Genomic DNA, 27,200 nt, shown 5'->3' on the forward strand with positions numbered 1-27,200 from the left:
GTGCTGGAAGTGCTCACTCATCTATGCCAAGAAATTTGGAAGACAAGTACCTGGCCAACCACCTGGAAGAGATCCACATTTATGCCTATTCCCAAGAAAGGTGATCCAACTGAATGCAGAAATTATCGAACAATATCAGTAATATCACACGCAAGCAAAATTTTGCTGAAGATCATTTAAAAATGGCTGCAGCAGTATATCGACAGGGAACTGCAAGAAATTCAGGCCGGTTTCAGAAGAGGACATGGAACCAGGGATATCATTGCTGATGTCAGATGGATCCTGGCTGAAAGCAGAGAATACCAGAAGGATGTTTACCTGTGTTTCATTGACTATGCAAAGGCATTCGACTGTGTGGGTCATAACAAACTATGGATAACACTGCGAAGAATGGGAATCACAGAACCCTTAATTGTGCTCATGAGGAACCTCTGCATAAGGGGCATAGAGTTTATATTAATGGTGGTGGAATGATTTGGAAAAGGATAGTGAGAATGGTTGCACGACTTGAATGTAATCAATTTCCCTGAATTATACATGCAGAAATTGTTGAATTAGCATATATTTTTTATGTGTATTTTCACCACCATAAAAAAAAGTGCTTAAAAAAAAAAGCCGTTATCTGGGTGCAGGCAGGGGATAGAAATGCCTGATAGAAGGCGTTTGCCTGAACCGCAATATGACACTGATCTCAAGGTGTGAGGTGACAGGGAGGACAGTGGAGGGAGGAAGGGGCAAAGAGAAAACCTGGGAAAGGTTAGATGAAGGTGGGGAAGAGGCCCACACACAGTGGAAGTGGCACTGGACCAAAGAGGACCAGGCCGAGGGGAGGAAGGATGTGCAGTTTTAGGAGTTCTAGACACAAGTGAAGGTTGGAGCCAGGTATAGAGGAGAGGGGAGGCTAGCTCAGGTGCCAGAGATCCAGAGGGACCCGGACTCCCAAGAGCTCCAGGGCAGGTGACTACAGGGGTGTGTAGACACTGTGGCAGCTGCAGTGAGACTAGGCTGGGGTGGGGGTGTGGAGTAGTTAGTGATAGTCTCAGTAATGCTGATGCAGGGCAATGAGTTTCTCTTTATGTGTGCCCTTTCTGGCCCTGGGTTTGCAGTTCTGCCAAGATGATTTGCTAAGCCACAGTCTTGCAAAGGTGGGACAGTTTGCCATGCAAATAAGATGTGTAAAACCCTTGCAAGGATTGGACAGTTTACTATGCAAATAAGTTGACTGTGGCCTATGAAGGGGATTGGTCAGTTTTGCCATCCTGCTAGGCTTAAAAGAGCTAATCTCACAGAGGTTGAGGGGGACCTCACTACCACCAAGAAGAAGAACCTGGAGTGGAGCATGTCCTTCGGACCTGGGGTCCCTGTGCTAAGAACCTCTTAGACCAGGAGACAGAGAGAGCTGTAACACTGGAGACAGCATGAGATGGTGTGAGATGGTGCAAACCAGGAGACCATCAAGAGATGGCAGTGGTGGGCTTCCCAGACTATGGAACAAGTTGGCTGCAGTGGGCTAGCCAACCCACAGCACAGAGAACCGAGTGCCTTTGAGCAAGAGGCTTTCTGGCAGAGTGGGGGTGGTTTGGGTACTTCACAGCAGAACCAAGAGAGCTGTAACTCTTGCCCGAGCAGGTCCCAGTCTGCAGGCACAGCCAAGAAGGAGGTAAGAGCTGTCTGGATTGAAAGCTGTCCTACTGACTAACTGTATCCTGAGTTGTTCCTGTCACAAGTTGATCCTGCTCCCAAGTTGCAGCCTGTTACTTCCCTAATATACCACGTAATCATGAGTATGGTCTGTGAGTTCTGTGTGGCCATTGCAACTAATTATCAAACCCAGCAGAGAAGTAGAGAGTGCTGTGGGTAGGACGGCTGGTGTCAGAATTGGTAAATAGGTCAGAGAGTGGAGGTATATCTGACCTCCGCCTCATGGGAATCAGCTTCGTGCTGATGGTTTTCTCTCTTCTCTTGAAGTTAGACGGCTTCTGACACTACTACCAGATTGCAGTTGCTTAGCAAAGTACCCCAACGCTCAGGGAATTACATCCGAAAGCTTTTCTTCCTCACTCTCATATCTGCAGGTTGGCTAGGGTTCAGCTGATCTAGGATGGGCTCAGCTGGGCTTGGCTCTAATATGTGGGTTGAGTCAGGTCTGCTTTACCATATGTCTGTCATTCTCACTGGGTTCTCCAGGATGTGTTCTCATTGTGGTGGCAGAAACACTAGTGAAAACAAGCCCAACTCCATCTGCACTCCTAAAGACTGTGCTTACACCTCTTATTGTACTGTTCAAAGCAGGTCACGATCAAGCCCAACTCTGCCTCTGATGAGAGAAACTACAAAGTCATATGGCAAAGGGTGTGGATAAAGTGAGGAGTGAAGAATTGCAGGGGTGGCATGATCAAGTTGATTTTTACTAGTATATCCAGGTGGTGATCATTTCTGAAAATGGACTTCTACTAACCAAACTCACACAACTGATGTACAAACCAGAATGCCAATTCATTGATTTGCAATGAGAAACCTATATGTGTTTTGGACTAGAAAGCTCCTGTCATCTACTCATTATATCCTTGTCTTGTAGGAAAACTACTTAAGACATCAAAACATAATTCAGATTTTGCTTATGAGCATGAAGACAGAGCAAGGGGTATAAGATGGATGTCTGATTGCCTGGGATATTCATTTCCACTATACGAAAATACCTCCAAGGGTGTACTGGGCAAGCTACCCCCCATTAGGTGGAGGCAGTACCAAATTCTTACCTTTTTTTAACTAACCTCTTCTATGATTATTCTCAGTATACTGAATACATCTTTCCTTTAGGTACAAGGCAACTGACTCAACTATAGCTTTAAATGTTAATGAAATTGTTGTTCCGTGAATACAAGTTGATCACCATGTGGGAAGTAAGGTGTTTTCAAGACTCCTCAGCTACGCTGTTATGGACTGTTACTTAGGATAAGATGTTTTACATATTCATTGTCATCTCTGAGATTGCAATGAGTGTTACAACATAATGTTTTTGAGAGATTCATCCATGTTGTTATATGAATCAGTATCTATCCATTGTGTGAATATACAAAAATTTATTGATCCATTGTCCTGTTGATGAGTATTTAGTTTGCTTCTAGTTTGGGCTATTAGGAAAAAAGCGGTTGTGGACATAGGTCTTTTTGCAGACGTATGCACTCGTTTTGGAGCCCTGGTGGCACGGTGGTTAAGAGCTCCACTGCTAACCAAAAGGTCAATAGTTCGAATCCACCAGCCTCTCCTTGGAAACCCCATGGGGCAGTTCTGCTCTGTTTTGTAGGGTCGCTATGAGTTGGAATCAACTTGACAGCAGTAGGTTTGGGTTTTTTGGTTTTAGGGCAGGTATAGATATTTTTTTTTTATAGATATTAGTAGATATTCCAGTTTTCCAGTGTGGCTGGACCAATTTTTACTCCCATCAGCAGTGTATGAGGGTTCCAATTGTTCTTCATCTTTCTCAAAACTTGATATGGTCAGTCTTTTTAATTTTATCCAGTCGGGTGTGTACATGGGATTATCTCATTGTGGTTTTAATTTGGGTTTTCCTGATAAGAAATACTACTGAACACCTTTTCATATCCTTTTTGGCCATTTAGATAGTCTTTTTAGTAAAGTGCCCATCCAGATCTTTTGCTCCTATTTGACATCTGTTTTTATCTTTTTCTTGCTGGTTTTCAGGGGTTCTTTATATCTTCTGGATGTAAGTTCTATGTAAAATATATGTATTTAGGCTATCTTCTGCCATTCTGTGACTTGTTCATTCACTTGTTTAATGATGTGTTTTGTTGAACAAAAGTTCTTAATGTTAATGAAGTTCAGTTTATCCCTTTTTATGGTTTATGCTTTAAAATTCTTGTTTTTGCTTTTAATGTCCTGTTTAAGAAATCTTTGGCTATCTATCTTGTCATTTCCCTGGTCTCATAACCCCTATGTTTCTCTTGCCAATTCTACTGAATACCAAAGCCAATGTATTTTCTCGAACGGGAAGAATGGAAGTCAGGTCAGGCTATATCTGGTTGAGGCAGGGAATGTGACAGAGGCTAAGTTAGAAAGATGAAGTCAGCAGTTTTTGCAGGATAGATTGAGGCAGGAAGAGACCCAGAGCTGTTAAGTTTTGGGCCCAAGGAACCTAAAAGGAAAAGATGTATTCTAGAGACTTTGTGGTTGGGTGACCAGATAATTAACTGTATTGCCATCCAGCCCACATTTCTGCATTGTATCTCTTAGTGACTTTTTTTTTTTTTTTAATTGTGCTTTAGGTGAAACTTTACAGCCTAAGTTCATTTCTCATACAAAAATTTATACACATATTGTTATGTGACCCTAGTTGCAGTCCCTGTAATGTGACAGCACACCCCCCCTTTCCACCCCATGTTTCCTGTGTCCATTCACCCAGCTCCTGTCCCTTTCTACCTTCTCATCCCACCTCCAGACAGGAACTGCCCATTTAGTCTCATGTTTCTTCTTGAACTAAGAAGCACGGTCTTGACAAGTATTATTTTATGTTTTATAGTCCAGTCTAATCTTTGTCTGAAGAGTTGGCTTCAAGAATGGGGTCTCTTAATGTGTTTTGAGAGCCTTGTCAAAATCCTTGATGACATCAAGCTCATCTGTGTTCATGTTTCCTGATTTATTACCTAAAAATATAAAAAGTCAATGAAGTTCATATTCTAGGGACACCTTGCTAATGTATAGTGGGCATCATTTTTCTTCTGAGTGCTCAAAAACCAACATTTTAATAATGCTTTTTTGACCAAATCCAGAAAGTAAAACCTCCATTTGGAGTAACACTTACCCATCCCTAATCCCCTGACTCCTCCCACATTCTCTATAATATTTCCTGAAAAAAAGATCAATATCAACAATTCCATGATTTCGTATGTTTCCCTATAGCCCATGGCTAATGTTTTGGTCCGCTTTTCATAATGAGACCCTGGCAGAGCCTGGAGTGAACTGCCCAGGAAGTGGAGACCAGAGCTAGGCTGGAGCTGGCAAGCGCAGATCACGTTGGGAGTAGACGAGGCCGTTGTGAACTCTGTGAAGGACGGAAATGCAAGTCCCAAAGTGGACTTAGATGCGGTAGCAGCATCGGAGGTGGGCATGAGTGGTTTACTGGTAGAATTTTCACCTCCTATGCGGAAGACTCAAGTTCGGTTCCTGGCCAGTGAAACTCAAGCACAGCCACCACCTGTCTGTCAGTGTGTTGCTGTGATGCTGAACAGGTTTCAGTTGAGCTAGACTAAGACAGACTAGGAAGAAAGCCCTGGCAATCTACTTCTGGAAACCAGCAAGTTAAAACCGTACGGATCACGGCAGTCTGATCCACAAGCGATCGTGGGGATGGTGCAGGACAGCCTAGCGTTTTGTTCCATTGTGCATGAGGTTGCCATGAGTCAAAGGCCAAATCTACAGCAGCTAACAACAATAAGCAGCGTTAGAGTTGAGACATACATTTAGCATCTTTATGCCCCGATTGCTGTACCTATAAAGTTTTAGCTGATTAGGGTGCCAAACTCTCATAGATGTTGTGAGAATTATACCAGACTCTATGTGCCCAGCCTTCTGCCCTTGGGTCTGTCATTTATTCCATCAACCTGACTTCTGGCTGTGAGCATCTGTATCTCTCTGCCTAAAGAGTACTGGAGAAGTAACCCCTCAGAAGCAGCCTGAGCTAATGACTGAGGGGAGGGAATGTATAAATACCCCAGCTCTCTCACCCTTCAGATGAGATCACTCGGAGGCTGGCGTTTGGCAGTTTCCTGTTGTTTCCCCGTGGGAAGCTCCAGTTGTTCACAGGGGTAGCTGGCTTGAAAACTGTCCTTCCCTTTCCTGCCTCACTTCCCACTCACCTACCAGTGTTTCCTGGGATCACCTCCCCAAGAAGCTACTTGCCTTGGAATCCTTGTCTCAGGGTTTGCTTCTGAGGAAACCAAAACTATGACAGTATGCAAAGTGCTGACTCAGTGCCCAGCATAAAGCAGTGGTTGGCATTTAGCAAACGCTCAGACTGATGTTGTTTCTGCCATTGTAAGTTGTCATTCATTGTAGAAAGTGAAGGTGCTTGTAGGTGGGTGTCTTAGTCATCTAGTGCTGCAAGTGGATGGCTTTAACAAACAGAAGTTTATTCTCTCACAGTCTAGGAGGCTAGAAGTCCAAATTCAGGGTGCCAGGGAAAGGCTTTCTCTGTCGGCTCTAGGGGAAGGTCCTTGTCATCAGTCTTCCCCTGGTCTAGGTTCTACTTTCTTGGTGCTTTGAGGTCCCCCTGTTTCTTGCTCACTTATCTTTTTTATATCTCAAAAAATTGACTTGAGATACAACCTAATCTTGTAGATTGAGTCCTGCCTCATTAACGTAACTGCGTCTAATCCCACCTAATTAACATCATAGGTAGAATTTACAACATCAGGTGACAGAATGGTGGACAATCACACAATACTGGGAATCATGGCCTAGCCAAGTTGACACACAATTTTGGGGGACACAGTTCAATCCATGACAGTGAGAGGTCAGCCTTCTTCACCCAGTGTTCACCTCTGCACAGCAGTGAGAAGCCCTGGTGGGCATCTGAGGCCGTGAGAGCCCAGTTCATCATGGTCAGCTTACAATGTGTATGGTCATATGGTCCCCAAGGGGGAAGAGTGGTTCTTGGGAGGATGAAAAAAATGTTAGTCTTTTTATGTATAAAGCACATATATGCGTACAATATCTAAGCGGATATACAATATATCTTCGGTAATAAAATTTAATGGAAGGAGAGTTAGTTAGGACAAAAATGCCAAAAAGGCTCCTTACGGGGAGGGGGGCAAATAATGAAAAAATGAAAAAAGAAAGATTGGGAACAAGCAGGAGAAGTTACCGTTGACCTTACCTTAGCTTTTGACCATCCGCGTGGCACAGTTTAGTTTTTAGGGTTTGTGTCCTCTTTTTTGGAGTGGGGAGCTAACAGTTGAACTCTTATGAAGTTGTTTGGTTAAGTTTGCCTAGCAACGCACCAGGCTTTTTGGCAAAACATCCCATCTGTTTGCAGTTAAGATGTTCTTGATTTTTATTGCAGCCAGGCTTGGTTACGTTTCGAGAATCATGGGGTTTGGCTCTGGTTAATAAAACTATCAGTTCATCAGACATGGTGTCGTTTGAGTCATTTCTTCTTGATTTAAGTACAGTTTCTCTGCCAGGGAAGACAACATTGAATTTGACAATAAGGAAAAAAGATCCAAACTCTTGAGTTTCAACCCATATTTCCTTCATCCAAGTGTAAGCATTGAAATGTTCTAAAATACAGCTTTCATATCAACATATAACAAGCATAGCTTGAAGATGTGTGTAACTTGTTAGGGAGTCATCCGCGGGATGACAGAGCTGGTTCACAGTAGGGCACAAGGACTGCTAGACATGTATACGCAGACATCTGTGTACATACATATAGACATACACACATACACATATACATACACATACATATATACAGACATGTATACATGCATACACAGACATATACGTACACATAAACATATATGTAGACATATACACGTATACATATATACATATGAAAAAAAAATTTTTTACACGTATATACACAGACATATATGTATACATATATGTACACATACACACACACTGTATTTTTATACTAATGACACCCACCTTGTGCTTTTGTCAACTGTGCCCTCCCCCCACGAGGTATTTTCATAAGCACTGCTTGGCACAGCTGGAGATCTCTAGATAGATAGATAGACGGATAGATCTCCAGCTTAAAGAAATGCTGCTGAAATGGGCATGTTTGCTTAGATACAAAGCTGGTTACAGAGCAGTGGAACCCTAACCTTTGGAGTTGTTCTCTACTGGGAAAATATAATTTTTAAATACAGGTAGTCCTCAACTTAGGACAAGGTTCCATTCCAATGCCTGTGTCCTAAGTCGGTTCTGATGTAAGTAGAATACCTTTTTATTTTTTAGTTTTTATTATTATTGCCTTCTATTATTGGTACAAGGAGCCCTGGTGGTGCAGTGGTTAAAACAATTGACTGCCAACCAAAAGGTCAGCAGTTTGAAACCACCAGTGGCCCCGCAGGCGAAAGATGCGGTAGTCTGCTTCCGTAGAGGTTCCCAGCCTTGGCTGTGGGGTTGGTATGAGTTTGGAATCTATTAGCGGCAGTGGGTGGCTGAGTATTATCGGTCGTTACAAATCTATCATAACAATGAAGTCAGAGTCCTAATGGCTGTTGGACGTGTACACAGTTCGGTCGTCGTATGTCGTTAGTTGAACAATACCCAACTTTCTATCCGTTATGACTCCCAACACTGACTTCACTGTCGCCCAGGCCATGTAGCCTGGTATTATAATGCAGTGTTTTAAACAGCAAATCATAAAATTGGACATCTGAAAATGGTAACAGTAAATTATGTGCCGCAACATTGTATGTAGTACATATTACTAACGTTAAGATGTTAAAAAAAAAAAAAAAAGGACAGTCATAAGTTCTGTCCGTCATAACTCGAATACATCGTAAGTTGGTGGCTACCTATAACTAAATAATTATATTTGGATATATTGGGTAATTTTTCTTAAGATCTTCTAGATTTGCCTTAATAGTTTCTATATCTGTCTAGTTGGACTATGAAATCATAAAGCTTGAGTTTCTTATTTTCCCTTTTGAACATCTGGAAGACTACTTGCAAGCCTTGAATTAACTTCTCCTTTTTACATCAAAGGCACTTGGGAGCACGGTGCCTTCAATGGTGTGCTATAAATGTTTACACCATCTGCCAGTTTCCATGGTGTAAATACTCCAACCATGGCTGATTTCAAGCTACCAACATGATGTCCCCAAAGGTGGAGTTGGAAAGAGATAGGCACAATCACTACTGTGAAGTGGTACTTTTTGGTTCCAGCACATCATTGCATGTGAACCATGATGTAAATTTTATGTGTTATAGTCATGATATTTAAATTACTTTACAAGGATGTAGAAGCATAGTCATCAGATAAATAGCTCTAAGAACTAGAAAGATTAGCGCAGCCAATGGATATAAAACTGTGTTCCCTGGAAAGCATCCTGAGAGTCCCTCAGGGGTAACACCAACTTTAATTCAAGTTTTTTTAAGTTATACTTTTTTAAAAAAGACAATGAAAATATACACATACATAGATATGTACCAAAAGTATCAAAAAATATATGGGGATGATGGATGCGAGTTTGGAATTTCCGACACCCCTGAGAGAGACAAGGGGACTCCAGGGGAGGAACCTGCAGAGGCGGTGGGTACACAGGTGTGAGATAGTATCTTTAAACCTTTTCCTATTTCTTAAATATTGCAGAATCAACAAGACACACACCCACAGATGTATTTCATATCAAATTTCAAATCTTCATAAACTCCAAATCTTTATAAAACAGTCACACATCAAATTGTGCTGCCGGATGAATTTATTTTTGTATACATATTGGAATAAACTTTCTCCTGACCTCTTGGTTTAATTAAAAATTTTCTAGTGTTACATGGTGAACTGTTAAAAAAAATGCTTACCAATTAAAAATGTTGAACTGCCACTAAGAATCTTGTTTCACTATATTTTGTTTAATGAGGCAGTGGAATGCTTTTTTAAATTTAAAAATAATTTCAGACTTACTCAAAGGTTACAGTACAGCACAAAGGATTCTAGTATGCCATTTATCCACCTTAACCAATTTTAGCATTTTACCATGTTTGTGTTATTGTTCTCTCTCTCTGTCTCTATGTACACATGCTCACACACACCTACACACCTTTTTCTAACACATTTGAGAGTAAGTTGCGTGTATCGTGCCCCTTATTTAAAAAACTCTTTGGTATTATTAAAAACAAGGGCTTATTCTTACATTACCAAGTACAGCTATCAAATTCATGAATTTTAACGTCGATACGATACTACAGTTCCTATTTCAATTCTATCAATTATCCCAGAAATGTCCTTTATAGCATTTGTTGCTGTGGTTAAGGTTCAGGATCTAGTTCAAGGTTATCCATTGCAGTTAGTTACCATTTTTCTTTAGACTTCTTTGATCTGAAACAGATTCCCACTGTCTTTATTTCAGGGCCTTGACAGTTTGGAAGTGTACCAGCCAGTTGTTTTTGTGGAGTGTCTGATGCTTCTCACAAGTGGATTCAGGTGATGACCTCTGCAGGAACACCGTAGAGGTGAGGTGTCCTTCTCAGTGCCTGGTATCGGGAGGCACATGTGTCTGGTTTGTTTCATTTCCAGTGATATGTCAATGAAGGTGGTGTGCTCCAGGTTTCTCTGCAGAAACCATGAGAGCCATGTTTTGACTAAAAATGAGAGAGATGAATCAAAAGATTTATTTAGAACTTTCTAGATGGTGGCTTCACTGTTGCTCTGAAAATGCCATCCAGCTGGGCATGCCAACCTGCTGTCTGAGCTGTGAGGCATTTTTGTGGCTCGGGAAGGGCAGCATCAGCAGCCTGTTATGTGGCTGGGGCTGCGAAAGCCATCAGCCTCAGCAAGTCTGACACAGAACCCCTGGTGTGAGCAGAGCTGAACAGAGTCAGTCCTACAGCAGGAGCCAGCCCCAGGCTGCTGAATGTGGTTGTCCCCTGTGGTGGTGATGCCATCTTCAAGATGGTCTTTCTTCTGAGCTAGGATTGCTGAATGACATGCCGCAAACCCTGTGTGGCCTGACCCAGTCTGGGACAGTGGCCTCTCAGGAGAAAAACAGGAAATTAGAACATATGCACTTTCCACAGATTGCCTAAATTACGAGTTTCTCAGTGGTTCCATGTGGCTTGAATAACAGGATAATTTTCCCTCATGGAGTAGAATACCCAAACTGATTAAGATGTATTTTATTGAATAACATTTTGTTTTAGTAAATTATATAATGCCTAACATGGTTCTAAGCACTTTCACAGAGTCACTCAGGAATTCATCTCACAAACTTTTACTGGGCTAGGAAATGTGATGTTGCCAAAGCAGGTATTATGGCACCTGTCCATGTTTTATAGATATGCTTGGTATGGTAACACGGTTGGTTGTTAACTGTAAGGTTGGAGTTCGGAGCATACCCAAGGTACCTTGGAAGAAAGGCCTGGCAACCTACTTCTGAAAAATCAGCCAGTGAAAACCCTGTGGAGCACAGTGTTACTCTAACACATGTGGAGTTGCCTTGGAACCTCTGCCCTGAAGGAGCACACAGCCTGTGGAAGGGAAACAAAAACATTTCAGTCATTTGAGGCTGTTAGAAGGGGCCATGCAAATACCGAAAAAGGAAGGCCTAATGGCGGGTGCCTGCAGAAGGTCTCACAGAGTTAATGATCTCTTAGTTAAGTCTTGAGAGCTAATGAGGTGTTTACATTTTAAGTGGTACCAGCATTTTAAACAGACTGGATAATATATGCAGAAACACAAAGGTAGATGGTAAATGATGGTGGGCTCGTAGAACGGGTCAGGCACAGAAGTAAAGATTTGAGTCAAGTGGGGGGTTTTCTGTATATATGATCATGTCATTCAGGAATATAATTTTACTTTTTCTTTTCCAAACTAAACCCAGAACCAACCCAGTACCGTTGAGTCAATTCCGACTCATAGCGACCCTTTAGACGCCTTTATTTCTTTTTGTCGTCTTACTGTTCTGGCTAGGACTTCTAATACAACACTGAATGGAAGTGAGAGCCCTTGCCTTGTTCCCGATTTCAGAAGGCAAGCTCTCAATCTTTCTCCATTAAGTGTAATGTTGGATGTTAGTTTTTCATATGTGCCCTGAAGCATATTAAGGAAGTATCCTATTCCCATCTTCTTGAGTGTTTTCATTAAGAAAGGGTGTTGGCCCAAAGCCCATCAAATGGGAAAAACACAGTCTTTTTAACAAATGGTACTGGCAAAACTGGATGTCATCTGCAGAAAAATGAAGCAGGATCCATACCTCACACCATATACAAAAACTAATTCAAAATGGATCAAAGACCTAAATATAAAGCCCAAAACTATGAAGTTTGTAGAAGAAAAAATAGGATCAATGCTAGAGGCCCTAATACACGGCATTAACAGGATACATACCACAACTAACAACACACAAACTCCAGAAGATAAGCTGGATAACTGGGATCTTCTAAAAATTTAACACTTATACTCATCAAAAGACTTTGCCAACAGAATAAAAAGAGAACCTACAAACTTGGAAAAAATTTTTGGCTACTACAAACCAAAGGCCTAATCTCTAAAATCTACAAGAAAATCCGCCACCTCTACAACAAAAAGACAAATAATCCAGTTAAAAAATCGGCACAGGAAATGAACAGATGCTTCACCAAAGAAGACATTCAAGTGGCCAACAGACACATGAGGAAATGCTCACAATCTCTAGCCATTAGAGAAATGCAAATCAAAACAACACTGAGATACCATCTCATCCCGGTATTACTGGCACGAATCAATAAAACAGAAAATAGCAAATGTCGGAGAGGCTGCAGGGAGATCGGAACTCTTATGCACTGCTGGTGGGAATGCAAAATGATACAACAATTTTGGAAAATGATATGGCACTTCCTTAGAAAGCTAGAAATAGAAATACCATATGATCCAGCAGTCCCACTCCTGGGAATATATAATAGAGAAATAAGAGTCATCAGACAAATAGATACATGTACACCCATGTTCACTGCAGCATTGTTCACAATAGCAAAAAGATGGAAACAACCTAGATTTCCATCAACAGATGAACGGATGAACAAATTGTGGTAGATACACTCAATGGAGCATTAAGCAACGATAAAGAATAACGATGAATCTTTGAAGCATCTCGTAACATGGATGCATCTGGAGGGCATTATACTGAGTGAAATAAGTTGAATACAAAAGGACAAATATTTGAGACCACTACTATAAAAACTCATGAAAAGGTTTATATACAAAAAGAAACAATATTTGATGGTTACGAGGGAGAGGAGGGGTAGGGATGGAAAAACAATAGACAATAGATAAGCAATAACTTTGATGAAGGGTAAGACAGTACACAATACTGGGGAAGCCAGTATAACTTGTACAAGGCAAGGCCATGATAGCTTTACAGATACATCCAGTTTCCCTGAGGGACTGAATTGCTGGGCCAAGGGCTGTGGGGACCACGGTCTCAGGGAACATCTAGCTCAATTGGCATAACAGAGATTATAAAGAATATGTTCTACATTCTACTTTGGTGAGTAGCATCTACGGTCTTAAAAGTCTGTGAGCGGCCATCTAGGATACTCCACTGGTCTCACCCCTTCGGAAGCAAAGAAGAATGAAGAAAACTGAAGATACAAGGGAAAGATTAGTCCAAAGTACTAATGGACCACATCTACCACGGCCTCCAGCAGACTGAGTCCGGTACAACTAACTAGTTGGTACCTGGCTACACCACTGACTGCTCTGGCAGGGATCACAATAGGGGGTCTCGGACCAAGCTGGAGAAAAATGTAGAACACTAACTCATAAAGAAAGACCAGACTTGCTGGCCTGACAGAGACTGGAGAAACTCTGAGAGTATGGCCCCCAGACATACTTTCAGCTCAGTAATGAGGCCAATCCTGAGGTTCACCCTTCAGCCAAAGATTGAAAAGGCCCATGGAACACAACAAGATGAAAGGGGCGCACCAGCCCTGGGAAAGGGACTGGAAGGCAGGAGGGAACAGAAAAGCTGGTGATAGAGAACCCAGGATTGAGAAGGGAGAATGTTGATATGTCATGAGGTTGTTAACCAGTGTCATACAACAATGTGTGTATTTTTTGATGAGAAACTAGTTTGTTCTGTGAACTTTCATCTAAAGTTCAATAAAAAGGAAAAAAAGTTAAAGAAAATTCAGAGGAAATTTCAAATCCTAAGGCTGTTTAATCCATAGTGAATCAGCACTCAAATACAGAATAGAACAAAGGCCTGGCCTGAGTCTGAAAGATATTCCAGTCACATACTTTAGGAGTTTTGATTTTATTCAGAGCTTCATAGGTTAAAAGCAGGAATTCTGGAGTCACATGATGATCTAATAGAAAGCAAGCCATCTTCCTTCCCCACTGGGCTTAAATAAGAAAACTGGAAGAAAAATGTACTAAATGGCAATTTGGTATCTTACCACTGGACAGGTAGGATGATTTCATTCCAACTTAATTTTCCTACCTTCCAAGATTTAACTGGCTGGAAAATAACCTCCATCATGGTCCTCCTGGAAAAGCCTGTGGTGATAAAAAATATATATATGTAAGCAAATAATTGTGAGTTATCTGCTGTAGATAAGAGCTCTAGGAAAGGAATCCATACAGTAGTACATTTTGATGGATGGTGCTATAGAATCTTATTTTCAGTGCTCTTGGGAGGGAGCACTCATGGCTAATAAAAGATTGTGGCAAATTTGCTAACATGTCCTGATGAGGGAAGTCCTTCCCGGGATAACTGGGAAGTCGGGGCAGTAAAAGTGGGCTGTTGTTGTTCTTGTTGTTAAGTGCTGTTGAGTTGGTTCTGACTCATAGCAACCCTGTATACAACAAAAGGAAACACTGCCTGGTCCTGCGTCATCCTCACAAGCATTGCTGTTTCAGCCCATTGTTGGCAGCCACTGTGTCAGCCCATCTCATTGAGGATCTTCCTCTATTTCTCTGATCCTCTGCTTTACCAAGCATGATGTCCTTCTCCAGGGGTTGGTCCCTCCTGATAACATGTCCAAGGTATTTGAGGTGAAGTCTTGCCATCCTCGCTTCTAAGGAGTATTTTGGCTATACTTCTTCCGAGACAGATTTGTTTGTTCTTCTGGCAGTCCATGGTGTATTCAGAATTCTTCCCCAACACCGTAATTCAAAGGCATTGCCATGGATTGAATTATGTCCCTCCAAAATATCTGCCAACTTGGCTAGGTCACGATTCCCAGTATGGTATGATTGTCTACCATTTTGTCATCTCATGTGATTTCCCTATGTGTTGTAATTCCTATCACTGCGATATAATGAGATGGATCAGTGGCAATTATATTGAAGAGATCTACAAGATTAGATACTGTCTTAAGCCAATCTCTTTTAAGATATAAAAGAGAGAAGAAAGCAGAGAGACATGGGGACCTCCTACCACCAAGAAAGCAGCGGCAGGAGAAGAGCGCATCCTTTGGACCTGAGGTTCCTGCGCTCAGATGCTCCCAGATCAAGGGAAGATTGATGACAAGGACCTTCCTCCAGAGCAGACAGAGAGAGAAAGCCTTCTCCTGGAGCCGATGCCCTGAATTTGGACTTGTAGCCTGCTAGACTGTGAGACAATAAACTTCTCTTCGTTCAAGCCAAAAAAAAAAGGGCAAAGGAAATGATCAGACACTTCACCAAAGAAGACATTTGGGCGGCCAACAGATACGTGAGGAAATGCTCACAATCACTAGACCTTAGAGAAATGCAAATCAAAACAACAACAAGATACCATCTCATGCCAGCATTATTAGCACGAATCAATAAAACAGAAAATAACAAATGTTGGAGAGGCTGCGGAGAGATTGAAACTCTTATGCACTGCTGGTGGGAATGCAAAATGACACAACCTTTTTGGAAAATGATATGGCACTTCCTTAGAAAGCTAGAAATAGAGATACCATATGGTCCAGCAATCCCACTCCTGGGAATATGTCCTAGAGAAATAAGAGTCGCCACATTAATAGACATATGCACACCCATGTTCGTTGCTGCATTGTTCACAATAGCAAAAAGATGGAAACAACCTAGATGCCCATCAACAGATGAATGGATAAACAAACTGTGGTACATACACACGATGGAGTATTATGCAACGGTAAAGAACAACGATGAATCTGTGAAGCATCTCATAACATGGATGCATCTGGAGGGCATTGTGCTGAGTGAAGTAAGTCAACCACAAAAGGACAAATATTGTATGAGACCACTGCTATAAAAACTCATGAAAAGGTTTGCACACAAAAAGAAACAATCTTTGATGGTTACGAGGAGGGGTGGGGATGAAAAAGCACTAAATAGACGATAGGTCACTGGTAACTTTGGTGAAGGGTAAGACAGTACACAATACTGGGGAAGTCAGCACAACTTGGATAAGGCAAAGTCATGGAAGCTCCGTAGATACACACAAACTCTCCGAGGGACTGAATTGCTGAGCTGAGGGCTATGGGAACCTTGTTTTTGGAGAATATCTAGCTCAATTGGCATAACATAGTTTATAAAGAAAATGTTCTACATTCTACTCTGGTGAGTAGTGTCTGGGGGTTTTAAAAGCCTGTGAGCGGCCATCTAGGATACTCCACTGGTCTTACCCCTTCAGGAGCAAGAAAGAATAAAGAAAACTAAAGATGCAAAGGAAAGATTAGTCCAAAGGACTAAATGGACCACATCTACCACGGCCTCCACCAGACTGAGTCCAATACAACTAGATGGTACCCAGCTACCACCACTGACTGCTCTGACAGAGATCACGATAGAGGGTCCTGGACAGAGCTGGAGAAAAATGTAGAACAAAATTCAGACTTGCTGGCCTGACAGACTGGAGACACCTAGAGAGTATGGCCCCCGGACACCCTTTGAACTTAGTAATGAAGTCACTCCTGAGGTTCTCCCCTCAGCCAAAGATTGGACACATCCATAAAACAAAACAGGACCAAAGAGGCACCCCAGCAATGACTAGAAGGCAGGAGGGGACAGAAAAGCTAATAATAGGGAACCTAACGTTAAAAAAAAAAAAAAAAAAAAATTTTTTTTTAAGGTTGAGAAGGGAGAGTGTTGACATGTTGTAAGGGTGGTTAACCAGTGTCATAAAACAGTATGTTTACTGACTTTAATGAGAAACTAGTTTGTTCTGTAAACCTTCATCTAAAGTACAAAAAAAGAAAGAAAGAAAGGGTATTGTATTTTATCAAATGCTTTTTCTGTATCCATAGAGATGGCCAGGTAGTTCTTTTCCTTTGTTCCATAGATGTAGTGTGTCACGTTGACTGATTTTCTAGTGTTGAAACATCCTTGCATTCCTGGAATAAATCCCACTTGGTCATGGTATAGGACTGTTAATATGCCGTTGAATTTCGTTCACTAGTATTTTGTTGAGGATTTTTGTATCTATATTCGTAAGGGATATTGGCCTTTAGTTTTCTTTTCTTGTGGTGTCTTTTTCTGGTTTTGGTATCAGGGTTATGTTTGCTTCATAGAATGAATTAGGGAATGTTCTTTCCTTCTCTCTTTTGAACATGTTTAAACAGGGGTCGTGTCTATTCTCTAAATACTTGGTAGAACTTTCCAGTGAAGCCATTTAGTCCAGTAGTTTTTTGTTGTTGTTGTTTGGAGGTTTTTGATATTGATTCAGTCTCCTTACTTGTTTTAGGTCTTTTGAGATTTTCTACTTCATCTTGAGTCAATTTGGGTAGGTTGTGGACTTTTAAGACTTTGTCAGTTTCATCTAGGTTACCCAGTTTGTTTCTGTGCAGTTGTTCATAATCTATCATAATTCTCTTTATATCTGTCAGGTCAGTTGTGACGTCCCCTATTTTATTTCTTACTTTGGTTATTTGCATCTTTTTCTTTTTTTTCTTTGTCAGTCTAGCCAAAGGTTTGTCAGTGTTAGTGATATTTTCAGAGAATCAACTACTGGTTTTGTTAATTCTATTGTTTTCAATTTTATTTATTTATGCGCTAATATTTGTTATTTCCTTTCTTCTAGTAGGTTTAGGCTTAGTTTGCTCTTCTCTTTCTGGTTCCTGAAGTTGTAGAGTTGGGCTGTTGCTTTGAGAACTTTCTCCTTCTTTCTGGGGGCATTTATTGTTGCTGTGAGTGTTTCTCTTGGTACTGCCTCCTCTTCCGTCGATCAGTTTGGGTGTTGTGCTTCCATTTTCACTCGACTCAAATAAATCTGTGATTTCGCTTTTGATTTCTTCCTTGACCCACTAGTAGTTGTTAATTTTCATATGTTTGTGTATTTTCCAGGTATTTTTTCTTTTTTTCTGTTATTGATTTCTAACTTGACTACATTGTGGTCAGAGAAGAGACTTTGTATGATTTCAGTCTTTTAAAATTTATTGAAACTTGTTTTGTGACCTAACATGTGGCCTGTTCTGAAGAATGATCCACGTGAACTGGAATAGAATATATATTGTGCTGTTATTGGGTGAAATGTTCAATATATGTCTGTTAAGTCTAGTTGGTTTGTAGTGTCCTGTGTTTCCTTGTTCATCTTCTTCCTAGATGTTCTGTCCAACGTTGAAGTTGGTGTACGAAGTCTCCAACTATTATTGTAGGGCTATCTATTTCTCCCTACAATTATATCAGTGTTTGCTTTAAATATTTAGATGCTCTGATGTTACATGCATATATATTTATAATGCATGACACTTTTATCACTATATAATGTCCATCTTTATCTCTTCTAACAGATTTTTGTCTTGAAGTCTACTTTGTCCGATACTAAGATTGCCACCCCAGCTCTTTTTTGGTTACTAATTTATATGGAATATTATTTTTTCATTCCTTTCACTTTCAACCTATTTGTGTCCTTTGTGGGTCTAACATGTGTCTCTTATAAACAGCATATAGTTTGGATCATGGTTTTTTATCCATGCTGCCACTCTCTGTTTTTTTAGTTCATTTACATTCACTGTAATTACCAATAAGAAATGACTTACTGCTGCCATTTTGTTTCTTCATGTGTTTTAAACTCTTCATTTTTTTCCTTTACTACTACTTGTGTTTGTTGGTTTATTGTAGTGAGCAGTTTGGGTTTACTTCTTTTTCCTTTGTGCAAGTTTTTTAGATATTTTCTTAGTGTTTACCATGAATATTGCATTTAACAGCTTGCATTTATAACATCCTATGTTAAGTTGGTACCAACTTAACTTCAGTAACATACAAGAAATTCTTTACCGATACTGTTACTCCCCCCCACCCCATGTGTCTGTCAGTTTGTTGTACTGTGGGGGCTTGAACGTTGCTGTGATGCTGGAAGCTGTGCCACCAGTATTCAGATACCAGCAGGGTCACCCATGGAAGACAGGTTTCAGCTGAGCTTGCAGACTAAGACAGACTAGGAAGAAAGACCCAGCAGTCTACTTCTGAAAGACATTAGCCAGTGAAAACCTTATGAATAGCAGCAAAACATTGTCTGATACAGTGCTGGAACATGAGCCCCCCAAGTTGGAAGGCACTTAAAAGATGACTGGGGAAGAGCTGCCTCCTCAAAGTAGAGTCGATCTTAATGACGTGGATGGAGTAAGCTTTCAGGACCTTCATTTGCTGATGTGGCACGACTCAAAATGAGAAGAAACAGCTGCAAACATCCATTAAGAATCGGAACCTGGAATGTATGAAGTATGAATCTAGGAAAATTGGAAATCGCAGAAATGAAATGGAACTCATAAACATTGATATCCTAGGCATTAGTGAGCTGAAATGGACTGGTATTGGCCATTTTGAATCAGACAATCATATAGTCTACTATGCTGGGAATGACAACTTGAAGAGGAATGGTGTTGCATTCATCGTCAAAAAGAACATTTCAAGATCTATCCTGAAGTACAACACTGTCAGTGATAGGATAATATCCATATGCCTACAAGGAAGACCAGTTAATATGACTATTACTCAAATTGACGCACCAACCACTAGGGCCAAAGATGAAGAAACAGAAGATTTTTATCAGCTGCTGCACTCTGAAATTGATCGAACATGCAATCAGGATGCATTGATAATTACTGGCGATTGGAATGTGAAAGTTGGAAACAAAGAAGAAGGATCAGTAGTTGGAAAATATGGCCTTGGTGATAGAAACAATGCTGGAGATCGAATGATAGAATTTTGCAAGACCAATGACTTATTCATTGCAAATACCTTCTTTCACCAACATAAACCGTGACTGTACACAGGGACCTCGCCATATGGAACACACAGAAATCAAACTGACTACATCTATGGAAAGAGACAATGGAAAAGTTCAATATCATCAGTCAGAACAAGGCCAGGGGCCGACTGCAGAACAGACCATCAATTGCTCATATGCAAGTTCAAGCTGAAACTGAAAGAAAATCAGAGCAAGTCCACGAGAGCCAAAATATGACCTTGAGTATCTCCAACCTGAATTTAGAGACCATCTGAAGAATAGATTTGACACGTTGAACACTAGTGACCGAAGACCAGACGAGTTGTGGAACAACATCAAGGACATCATCCATGAAGACAGCAAGAAGTCACTGAAAAGACAGGAAAGAAAGAAAAGACCAAGGTGGATGCCAGAGGAGACTCTGAAACTTGCTCTTGAGCGTCGAGCAGCTAAAGCAAAAGGAAGAATTGATGAAGTAAAAGAACTGAACAGAAGATTTCAAAGGGCGTCTCGAGAAGACAAAATAAAGTATTAAAATGACATGTGCAAAGAGCTGCAGATGGAAAACCAAAAGGGAAGAACACGATTGGTGTTTCTCAAGCTGAAAGAACTGAAGAAAAAATTCAAGCCTCAAGTTGCAATAGTGAAGGATTCCATGGGGAAAATATTAAATGATGCAGGAAGCATCAAAAGAAGATGGAAGGAATACAGAGTCATTATACCAAAAAGAATTAGTCGATATTCAACCATTTCAAGAGGCAGCATATGATCAGGAACTGATGGTACTGAAGGAAGAAGTCCAAGCTGCTGTGAAGGCATTGGCGAAAAACAAGACTCCAGGAATTGATGGAATATCAATTGAGATGTTTCAACAAACAGATGCAGTGCTGGAGGTGCTCACTCGTCTATGCCAAGAAATATGGAAGACAGCTTCCTGGCCAAATGATTGGAAGAGATCCATATTTATGCCTATTCCCAAGAAAGGTCATCCAGCTGAATGTGGGAATTATAGAAGAATATCATTAATATCACATGCAAGCAAAATTCTGAAGATCATTCAAAAACGGATCAACAGGGAACTGCCAGAAATTCAGGCCGGTTTCAGAAGAGGGCGTGGAACCAGGGATATCATTGCTGATGTCAGATGGATCCTGGCTGAAAGCAGAGAATACCAGAAGGATGTTTACTTGTGTTTCATTGACTATGCAAAGGCATTCGACTGTGTGGATCATAACAAACTACGGATAACACTGCGAAGAATGGGAATTCCAGAACACTTAATTGTGCTCATGAGGAACCTTTACATAGATCGAGAGGCAGTTGTTCGGACAGAACAAGGGGATACTGATTGGTTTAAAGTCAGGAAAGGTGTGCGTCAGGGTTGTATTCTTTCACCACACCTATTTAATCTGTATGCTGAACAAATAATCGGAGAAGCTGGACTATATGAAGAAGAACGGAGCATCAGGATTGGAGGAAGACTCATTAACAACCTGCGCTATACAGATGACACAACCTTCCTTGCTCAAAGTGAAGAGGACTTGAAGCACTTACTAATGAAGATCAAAGACCACAGCCTTCAGTATGGATTACACCTCAACATAAAGAAAACAAAAATCCTCACAACTGGACCAATGACCAACATCATGATAAATGGCGAAAAGATTGAAGTTGTCAAGGATTTCATTTTACTTGGTTCCACAATCAACAGCCATGGAAGCAGCAGTCAAGAAATCAAAAGACACATTGCATTGGGCAAATCTGCTGCAAAGGACCTCTTTAAAGTGTTGAAGAGCAAAGATGTCACCCTGAAGACTAAGGTGCGCCTGACCCAAGCCATGGTATTTTCAATTGCGTCATAGGCATGTGAAAGCTGGACAATGAATAAGGAAGACCAAAGAAGAGTTGAAGCCTTTGAATTGTGGTGTTGGCAAAGAATATTCAATATACCGTGGACTGCCAAAAGAATGAACAAATCTGTCTTAGAAGAAGTACAACCAGAATGCTCCTTAGAAGCAAGGATGGCAAGACTGTGTCTTACATGCTTTGGACATGTTGTCAGGAGGCATCAGTCCCTGGAGAAGGACATCATGCTTGGCAGAGTACAGGGTCATCAGAAAAGAGGAAGACCCTCAACAAGGTGGATTGACACAGTAGCTGCAACAATGAGCTCAAGCATAACAACAATTGTAAGGATGGCGCAGGACCGGGCAGTGTTTTGTTCTGTTGTGCATAGGGTCGCTATGAGTCGGAACCGACTCGACGGTACCTAACAACAACTATTACTCCCACACACCCACATTTTGTTGTTACCACTAATTACGTCTTTATATTTCGTGTGTCTTATAACAAAATTTTATTCTTGCTTTTTTATATATTTGTCATTAAAAAGCATGAAGGACAAAACAGAATTATCAAGCACAAATTGCCCATGTAATTTCCTTTACTAGGGGTCCTTTGTTTTAATGTATGGCTTTGAATTCCTTTCTAGTGTCTTTTCCTTCCATCTGTGGAACTCCCATTAGTATTTTTTTGTAGGGGTGGTTTGGTGGCTATGAACTCTCTCAGCTTCTGTTTGTCTGTAAATGTTTTAATTTCACCCTCATTTATGAAGGGCGGTTTCGCTGGGTATAGTATTCTTAGATGAGAGTTTTTCTTTTCTTTCAGCACTTTGAATATATCATTCCATTGCCCTCAGGCCTCCAGTAGTTTTGAGGAGAAATTGGCACTTACTTCTTACCTACTGAGGATCCTTTATATGTGACTGTTTGCTTCCCTGTCACTGCTTTCAGGATTCTGTCTTTAGTCTTACTTTTTGAGAGCCTGACTATGATGTGTCCCCGTGTTATCCTGTTTTAAGTTCCTGGAGCTTCTTGGATTTGTAGACTCATGTACTTCATCAGATTGCAATATTTCTTTTTTGGTTTCTTTTTATATCTTTTTTTTTTTTTTTAGATCCTCATTTTGTTCATGCATTGTTTTTCTTATAAATCTTTGTGTTTAATGTTGCTGTCTTAGGCTGCGTTCTTTAGAGAAGCAAAACCAATAAAGCATATAAATATATAGAAAGAGATTTATATCAGGGAAGTGGCTCACACCGTTGTAGAGGCTGTAATGTCCCAAGTCTGTGGGTCAGGATAGAGGCTTCTCTTAATTCATGTAGCCGCAGGGGTGGCAAACCCAAGATTGGCAGGTCGGAAAAACAGGGCTGTTGCTCACAGGCTGTAAAGACTGACGAATCCCAAGATCAGCACGCAAGACCACAGGTAAGCTGCTAGCTCAAGTCCCAAGAACCAGAGGTCAGATGAAGAGGAACCAGCTGCAGGATCCAGAAAAACCAAAATCACCTAAGTCCTTCCAGAACTTCTGCCCGCACTCAATGCAGGCCACATGCCCAGGGAAATTCCCTTTCAACTGATACAGCATGTTCCATCATGGAGATTATCATGTATCAAATTTGATCAGGGAAGTGACCGCAATATCACACAACTGACAAAACACTGAGAATCACAGCTCAGCCAAGTTGGCACACTATCTTAACCACTTTACACAGTTGTGTTATATTCTTTCATTATTTGGTCTTCCATAGATTTGATTTTACTCCCTTTCTCATGTTCATTTGAATGGGCCATCTTTTCTCTTTTGAGTGTCTTGTGGTTTTTTGGGGGGGGCACTGGAATTTTTCAGGGTGTTAACTTTCTCAGTTCTCCCCAGTATTTTGTGGCTTTACCCACACTACTTTCTGTAAAAACAAAACAAAAACTCTTAGGCAAGCAGAACCTTTGGCCTTTGGTTACTGCTTCCTTTCCCTTTCTGTGATAGCTCCTTCTTTCTCACTGGTTAAATTAGGATTTAGAAGTTCCAGATCTTGGTTTTAAACTTCCAACGTCTCCTAAACACACTAGAGAGAACACTCTGTAGTCAGTCTATCCACCAGTGAGCACCGCCACTTAGCCAAGATTTTCCCACTGTATGAGCCTTGTTGATCTGTTGATTCTTGCCTGTCTGCAGTTCCCCGCTGCTGCCCTATGCTCCCCAAATCAGAGTCCCTCAAGGCTGAGCACCATTTCCTTGTTGTATGTCCTCTTTTATTTGTGGGGAAGGGTTGGAACAATGGTGTTTACACCATCACCTTCCAAGAATCTCTCTTTAATCTAAAACAGTTCCTCAGCCTTTTTTTGGTCTCTTATGATACTAATATTTTTTTAGAATCCAGGTAAGTTATTTTATAGAATGCCCCTTAATTGGGATGCGTATGGCTAGGCCATGATTCTGAGTAGTTTGGCAGGTATTATGTAATCATCCTCCATTTTGTGATCTGATGTAAGCAGGCAATCAGGTGAAAGGGGAATTACCCTGAGGGTGTGACCAGCATCCAAAATGTATGGATACTGTGGCAGAGCTTGCTCTTGACCCTGCATCCTACTCCTTATCCTCTGACCTCTGATTCTTGGGACATGAGCCAGCAGCCTGCCATCGGATCTGCCAACTTTGGGTTCATCAGCCTCTGCAACTACGTGACTCAGGAGAAGTCTCCAGCCTGACACCTGACCCACGGATTTGGTGCTTGCCAGCCTTCACAACTGCATGAGCCATTTCCTTGAAATAAATTTCTCTCTGTATGTATTTATATATATATTCCTTAAACTCCTCTAGAGAACCCAGCCTAAAGCGCTCATGTTTAGATTTAGGTTGTACACCCTACTGAACACCATATAATTGGTTTGTGTCCTTCTCAGGACATCACATCTGGAGGCACGCAGCACCCATCTGCCCTCATTGGGGATGTCAGCTTTGATCACCTGGTCCAGGTGTTGTCTAGTTTCTCTGCTGAACGATTATCATCATTCTCCTTGCAACAAGCGATAACCTGTGAGGACACATTACTGTTTATTTTTAAGCCAATTTGAATTGAGTTTTCTGTTATATCCAACAATAAAAACTGCTAACTGGTTCATAGGCCCACTGATATTGTAGGGTTTACTGCTGATTACCATGGAGAAATGGGGGCACTCATAGCTTAGAAGTAGAATTCTCACCTTCCATGAGGAAGACCTGGGTTCCATACCCAGCCAGTGCCCTTCACGCACAACCACCACCCACCCATCTGTCAGTGGAGGCTTGCGTGTTGCTGTGATGTTGAGCGGGTTTCAGTGGATCCAGACTGTGATGGACTCGGAAGAAAGGCCTGGCGATCCACTTCTGAATATGAGCCAGAGAAAACCTATGGATCACAACTGTCTGATCCACAAGTGATCATGGGAATGGCCCAGGACTGGGCAGTGTTTTGTTCCATTGAGCATGGGGTCACCATGAGTTAGGGGCTGACTCGGCAACAGCCAACAACAACACACCATGGAGAAACAGGTAAGGGATTCTGAAGAAAGAAATAGGAGTGATTTCTTCAAAGCTTTAAGTGTGGTTTCATGGGAGCAAAGCTGGCCCTAAGTGTCTGGGTATCCTGAGTGGGCTAATGGTTTGGTGAATCTTTTTATTCTTTGACCTTATTTTGTATGGGCTAGACAAGAAAAAAAAAAAAAAGATTATTAATAAAAACTGCCTACTTCATTGAAAATAGATTTACCGTTAGTTACACTGAATTTAACATAACATTTTAACTTGCTTGCCAAGTGCAGCGGTCTTTCATTTCGATTTTTTCACCATTCTTAATCGGGTCGTGTTTGTTACAACAATCACAAAGAGTGGTTATGTGTAGGAATATACAAGTTTCATTCAAAATATATTTATTTTTTCTGCATATTACGTTGGCAAAAATGTTTCCTACATTTCTGTTATCCTTGTTCTCCTGTTCTCCCTTCAGTTTGGGGGGTGTGTGTGTGCATGTGTGATGTGCAACTGTCTTAGTTTGAGTTTCCCCAGATCTAGTCTCTGAGACAAGGATTTAAGTATATAAGTAATTTACTGGGAGGTGATCTCAGGAAATACCAGGAGGAAAATGGAGATGGGAGACAGGGAAAGGAAAGCATCAAATAAGGCGCATTCTCAAGTGACTGTGTGTGTGTGTGTGTGTCTGTGTCTGTGACTGTGTCTGTGTCTGTCTGTGTGTGTCTCTGATTGTCTTGGTTTGGGTTCCCCCCAGAAACAGACCCTGAGATAAGGATTCAAGTACAATTCATTTGGGGGGAGTAAAGGGGATGCTGGTAGAAGAGTCTGGAAGTGGGGAAGAAAAGTCAACCAATAAAGGTTTGTTATTAAGCCAGTCCCCACTGGGGCAACGGGAGGTCATCTCAGTGGGAACCTCAGGGAAATGGTATAGAACATAGGCCTCAGAGTTTGCCCACTGGAGAGGGGAGGGAGCTGGATCAAAGTAGACAAATCACCGGTGCTGGTAAACAGCAGTTCATTGTGTATTGCGTGGCTTCAGAATTTCATATGCCTGGGACTGTCAACTTAGGCCACTTTCACCTAACCGGTCTAGGTTTGGTGGTGTAGCTGGGAGTTGCAGCATGCAAACGTCACATGTGGGAAGTACTCAAGAAAGATAGTTTGAAGCTTAAAAGGAAAGTTTCTTTATCTCCACTTCTGTGGGTATCTCCTCCGGTGGGGGCAGAACCAACCTATATATCATTGCTCAACTAGTACTGTATTTCTAAATTATTTCAGTGATGTTTAGGAGGAGGACACTAAGATTTAGGAATTGTGGACTCTTGTGTTATTTCACTTGTGCTACTGGTTTGTTTGGAGCCCTGGTAGTGCAATGGTTAAGAGTTCGGCTGCTAACCAAAAGGTCGGCAGTTCAATTCCACCAGCCGCTCCTTGGAAACCCTGTGGGGCAGTTCTGCTGTGTCCTGTAGGGTCGCTATGAGTCGGATCCGACTCGATGGCATCTAATGACAACAACACTGGTTTGTTGGATAAATGTTTTAATTTTTGTGAAGTTCAGTGTTTTTGGATAGGAAATGATGGGGCTCTGTCATTATGGTGGGCAGTAGTCAGGGAAAAGTTCATGAAGAAGGTGGTCTTGAGCTGAAGCCATTTGGGTAAGTGAGGCAGAATAGAATAGGGGAGGTAGCCTGATTAATGTGCAAAATGGAGATGGTCCTGAAGCACTAAGTTGTACGGGCTGTTGTGCCCCGCCCATCCCCATTACATACATTCCTGCGGCTTCTTGCTGCAGCGCTCAGCCTGGTGGCCTGGCAGGCCAGGGAATCGACACTTCAGCAGTGACTGACAGGAGTCAGGAGATAAATAACCCAGCTTCCTCCACCTCTGGTGGGACAATTCTGAGGTATATTCTACCCATTCTTTCCAACTTCCCCAGTGGCATTAAGCTCCAGTTGCCAGTGACATACTCAGTTTTAAAGGATACTTTTTTTTTTTTTAAGGTAA

At 41.4% G+C, this 27,200-nt stretch overlaps 1 protein-coding gene across 6 annotated transcripts in view; it reads left to right on the forward strand.

Moving 5' to 3' along the window:
* Positions 1 to 27,200, forward strand: part of RIN2 (Ras and Rab interactor 2) — a 268,726-nt gene that overhangs the window by 103,960 nt on the left and 137,566 nt on the right. For 4 of the 6 annotated variants that reach the window (XM_049869987.1, XM_049869985.1, XM_049869984.1 and 1 more), the window contains one exon: positions 10,104 to 10,206. The exons of the other annotated variants lie outside the window; for them this stretch is intronic. The gene's annotated coding sequence lies outside the window, so the exon portion shown is untranslated. The remainder of the gene's footprint in view (positions 1 to 10,103; positions 10,207 to 27,200) is intronic. 6 annotated transcript variants of the gene reach the window in all.

The sequence above is a fragment of the Elephas maximus genome, chromosome 25, assembly GCF_024166365.1.
Source record: "Elephas maximus indicus isolate mEleMax1 chromosome 25, mEleMax1 primary haplotype, whole genome shotgun sequence".
In the NCBI taxonomy this organism is placed as follows: Eukaryota; Metazoa; Chordata; class Mammalia; order Proboscidea; family Elephantidae; genus Elephas; species Elephas maximus.